Source organism: Schistocerca americana, unplaced genomic scaffold, assembly GCF_021461395.2.
Source record: "Schistocerca americana isolate TAMUIC-IGC-003095 unplaced genomic scaffold, iqSchAmer2.1 HiC_scaffold_597, whole genome shotgun sequence".
In the NCBI taxonomy this organism is placed as follows: Eukaryota; Metazoa; Arthropoda; class Insecta; order Orthoptera; family Acrididae; genus Schistocerca; species Schistocerca americana.
Genome location: NW_025726343.1, coordinates 67,501 through 72,500, shown reverse-complemented (window position 1 = coordinate 72,500; position 5,000 = coordinate 67,501). Strand labels below are relative to the sequence as shown.

Below are 5,000 nucleotides of genomic sequence, written 5' to 3'. Positions count from 1 at the left end.
ACTGTCCGTATACATGCTGAAAGACTCTGCTCACAATCACAACCACACGTCAGCCACACACCCTTATCACGCACTACTCTCTGCCTGTAACACGCACACAGACAATATGTAAGCACCAGCATGGAACAACACCCAGTGCATCCTCTCCGCCACATTAGACAATCCACACTGTCATAACCAGACTGGGAGGTCCACTCAGAAAACAGAATATCCCACCCACCCGACAACCACCATTGCTCAGCCAAGCCACCAACACCCACACATGTCCTACACAGGGGTGCACCCAACATCACAATACTGCCTCCTCTCACAGCACACAAACAATGGCAGGAATGAAAGACACAGGTCTGCCACAAGCATGGAATGAGAGCGCCGCCTGTCATGAGCCAAAGGTGCATCCTGACGTGGCAAATCAGATGATGCCGCAGGCATCCACTTACTATAATCACAATCAACAAACCGGCCGCCCCGCCCCGCCCCCCATTAAACCTTTCCTTACAACAATGTGTACCTTAACCTAACCTATATCGTACCGTAACCTAACCTATATCGTACCGTAACCTAACCTATGTCGTACCGTAACCTAACCTATGTCGTACCGTAACCTAACCTATGTCGTACCGTAACCTAACCTATGTCGTACCGTAACCTAACCTATGTCGTACCGTAACCTAACCTATGTCGTACCGTAACCTAACCTATGTCGTACCGTAACCTAACCTATGTCGTACCGTAACCTAACCTATGTCGTACCGTAACCTAACCTATGTCGTACCTTAACCTAACCTATGTCGTACCTTAACCTAACCTATGTCGTACCTTAACCTAACCTATGTCGTACCTTAACCTAACCTATGTCGTACCTTAACCTAACCTATGTCGTACCTTAACCTAACCTATGTCGTACCTTAACCTAACCTATGTCGTACCTTAACCTAACCTATGTCGTACCTTAACCTAACCTATGTCGTACCTTAACCTAACCTATGTCGTACCTTAACCTAACCTATGTCGTACCTTAACCTAACCTATGTCGTACCTTAACCTAACCTATGTCGTACCTTAACCTAACCTATGTCGTACCTTAACCTAACCTATGTCGTACCTTAACCTAACCTATGTCGTACCTTAACCTAACCTATGTCGTACCTTAACCTAACCTATGTCGTACCTTAACCTAACCTATGTCGCACCTTAACCTAACCTATGTCGTACCTTAACCTAACCTATGTCGTACCTTAACCTAACCTATGTCGTACCTTAACCTAACCTATGTCGTACCTTAACCTAACCTATGTCGTACCTTAACCTAACCTATGTCGTACCTTAACCTAACCTATGTCGTACCTTAACCTAACCTATGTCGTACCTTAACCTAACCTATGTCGTACCTTAACCTAACCTATGTCGTACCTTAACCTAACCTATGTCGTACCTTAACCTAACCTATGTCGTACCTTAACCTAACCTATGTCGTACCTTAACCTAACCTATGTCGTACCTTAACCTAACCTATGTCGTACCTTAACCTAACCTGTATTGCGCCTTAACCTAACCTGTATTGCGCCTTAACCTAACCTGTATTGCGCCTTAACGTAACCTGTATTGCGCCTTAACGTAACCTGTATTGCGCCTTAACGTAACCTGTATTGCGCCTTAACGTAACCTGTATTGCGCCTTAACGTAACCTGTATTGCGCCTTAACGTAACCTGTATTGCGCCTTAACGTAACCTGTATTGCGCCTTAACGTAACCTGTATTGCGCCTTAACGTAACCTGTATTGCGCCTTAACGTAACCTGTATTGCGCCTTAACGTAACCTGTATTGCGCCTTAACGTAACCTGTATTGCGCCTTAACGTAACCTGTATTGCGCCTTAACGTAACCTGTATTGCGCCTTAACGTAACCTGTATTGCGCCTTAACGTAACCTGTATTGCGCCTTAACGTAACCTGTATTGCGCCTTAACGTAACCTGTATTGCGCCTTAACGTAACCTGTATTGCGCCTTAACGTAACCTGCATTGCGCCTTAACGTAACCTGCATTGCGCCTTAACGTAACCTGTATTGCGCCTTAACGTAACCTGTATTGCGCCTTAACGTAACCTGTATTGCGCCTTAACGTAACCTGTATTGCGCCTTAACGTAACCTGTATTGCGCCTTAACGTAACCTGTATTGCGCCTTAACGTAACCTGTATTGCGCCTTAACGTAACCGATATTGCGCCTTAACGTAACCTATATTGCGCCGTAACGTAACCTATATTGCGCCGTAACGTAACCCACATTGCCCCTTAACGTAACCCACATTGCCCCTTAACGTAACCCACATTGCCCCTTAACGTAACCCAACACACGTTGGGCCTTAACCCAACACACGTTGGGCCTTAACCCAACACACGTTGGGCCTTAACCCAACACACGTTGGGCCTTAACCCAACACACGTTGGGCCTTAACCCAACACACGTTGGGCCTTAACCCAACACACGTTGGGCCTTAACCCAACACACGTTGGGCCTTAACCCAACACACGTTGGGCCTTAACCCAACACACGTTGGGCCTTAACCCAACACACGTTGGGCCTTAACCCAACACACGTTGGGCCTTAACCTGCTCTGTAATTGTCATACGACGCGTTAAATTAGTGTAGTGTTGCCTAACTGCAACCCCCGCAATATAGTTTGCTACTCGCACTGCCCGGTCCCCAGTGTATCGCTTCATGTTAAACACCTTGCAGCTATACACTGTAATGTGGATGGCAGCAGGACGTACATGCTCAATGCCCTTTGCAGTTGTTCATTGGCATTTGCAGTTGTTCATTGGCATTCGCATGTGCGAAGCACTTAGCCTACGCTGTGGTACGGCCTGTGTCAACTGTCCGCTGATGTTGTACGTCCAAATCACACACTGTACTGCACATTGGTCCTCATGTACTGAATGATACATCGTGGTACATGTGACCGTACAACGACTGCGCCAACAACGGCGAACCATGCGGTCCAAATGTTGTGCACTCAGCTACGTGTCGTCTCCCTATAAGAGCTGGATTGCAGTGTGGTATGCCCTGGATGGCGATCAGCATGAGCCGTCTGTTGATGTAGTGGCGCGTGTTGTCAGACGTAGTCGTCTCTTCTCACACACCGTGATAGCATGGTGCACTGCGTTCCACATCTGCGACATGCGACAGAGGCCGGTTGACAGTCGTTCGCGCAATGGACATCGCATACGTACGGGGGCCACCTTCCACGTGTTCGCGAAGCGTGCACATGTTGTTGCGTGTATGTGGGCAGACATAGTGTGTCGTGACACCTGACACAGGCATGCAACAATCGTTGAATTTGCAAATGGCGATGGACGCCTACGTTTGCTGGTGACGTTATGCAAATGAACAACTGGTAAACCGTTGTGGTGCGGTTGTTCTCGCTAGAGGTGAATCAGTGATGGCGACGATCGGTTGAGCTACCAACCGGTTGTTCCAGCGATACCCACCATGCCCACGAACGTGAATGGCATCTGGGTGTGAAGCGATACGCGGCGGTGGCTGGGTGGGACCGTCCCCGGCCGGTGAGGGGGGGCCTCCCGGCGTGCTGGCCGCGCGGTGCGTGGGCGCACGCGCTACAGCCGGCTGGTGGGGGCGGCCAGTGGCAGGCGCGCCGGCCGACGGAGGCGGCAGGCGGCGCAGCTGCGCGCCGGCGCACCCTGCACGCGGCGCCGTGCGGCCAAAGTAGGTCCTCGCGGGCCCGGTGCGAAGCGCGGTGGACATCTGCAGTGTGCTGGTCCGATTGAGGACTGTGTGCGCTGAGGATGCGCCGCCGCCCGGCGCTCGGCGCCGCGACGCCGTCTGCTGCTCGGTCGCCTCTGCGGTTCTCGCAGGTGGTTTGTATCGCAGCTGTGCGGACGTGTTGGCGCGTGCGCTGTGCTGGGAGAGTTCGCTTCGGCACCCAAGTGGGGCTTTTGTCCTTCTGTGGCGCTGGCGTTGGAGCTGCCGGTCACCGTAGGTGGCGCGTGTTGTCTCCCGCCGGCAATGCCACGACAGCACGCTCCCGGGCCTCTGTCGGCAGCGGCAAGCTCAGTTGGGAGCACGGGTGGTCGCACCTAAAGCGTCTACTCGCCAAACTCCGGGCGATTGCGCCTCTCTCGAACCCGACCAAGTACTTAGGACGGCGCTGCGCGCCGCCGGGACCTGAGAGGGTTTCGAGGTGTATTGTGCAGGGGAGCTCAGCCTCCTCCTGTTTGCAGAATAATTGAGCGGACGCTTGCGTGTTCGCGCGGGCCCCCGGGACACACTCCCGGGCGGCCGGCTGCTCAGCTCTAGTTGACGCAGCTCCCTGGTTGATCCTGCCAGTAGTCATATGCTTGTCTCAAAGATTAAGCCATGCATGTCTCAGTACAAGCCGCATTAAGGTGAAACCGCGAATGGCTCATTAAATCAGTTATGGTTCCTTAGATCGTACCCACGTTACTTGGATAACTGTGGTAATTCTAGAGCTAATACATGCAAACAGAGTCCCGACCAGAGATGGAAGGGACGCTTTTATTAGATCAAAACCAATCGGTCGGCTCGTCCGGTCCGTTTGCCTTGGTGACTCTGAATAACTTTGGGCTGATCGCACGGTCCTCGTACCGGCGACGCATCTTTCAAATGTCTGCCTTATCAACTGTCGATGGTAGGTTCTGCGCCTACCATGGTTGTAACGGGTAACGGGGAATCAGGGTTCGATTCCGGAGAGGGAGCCTGAGAAACGGCTACCACATCCAAGGAAGGCAGCAGGCGCGCAAATTACCCACTCCCGGCACGGGGAGGTAGTGACGAAAAATAACGATACGGGACTCATCCGAGGCCCCGTAATCGGAATGAGTACACTTTAAATCCTTTAACGAGTATCTATTGGAGGGCAAGTCTGGTGCCAGCAGCCGCGGTAATTCCAGCTCCAATAGCGTATATTAAAGTTGTTGCGGTTAAAAAGCTCGTAGTTGGATTTGTGTCCCACGCTGTTG

General features: G+C 51.6%; 1 non-coding gene across 1 annotated transcript in view; it reads left to right on the top strand.

Moving 5' to 3' along the window:
• Nucleotides 1–4,327: 4,327 nt before the first annotated feature.
• Nucleotides 4,328–5,000, top strand: part of LOC124587279 — a 1,910-nt gene continuing 1,237 nt past the window's right edge. Inside the window, exon 1 of the ribosomal RNA XR_006975399.1 lies at nucleotides 4,328–5,000. This exon is cut by the window's right edge and continues 1,237 nt beyond it. This is a non-coding gene — a ribosomal RNA (small subunit ribosomal RNA).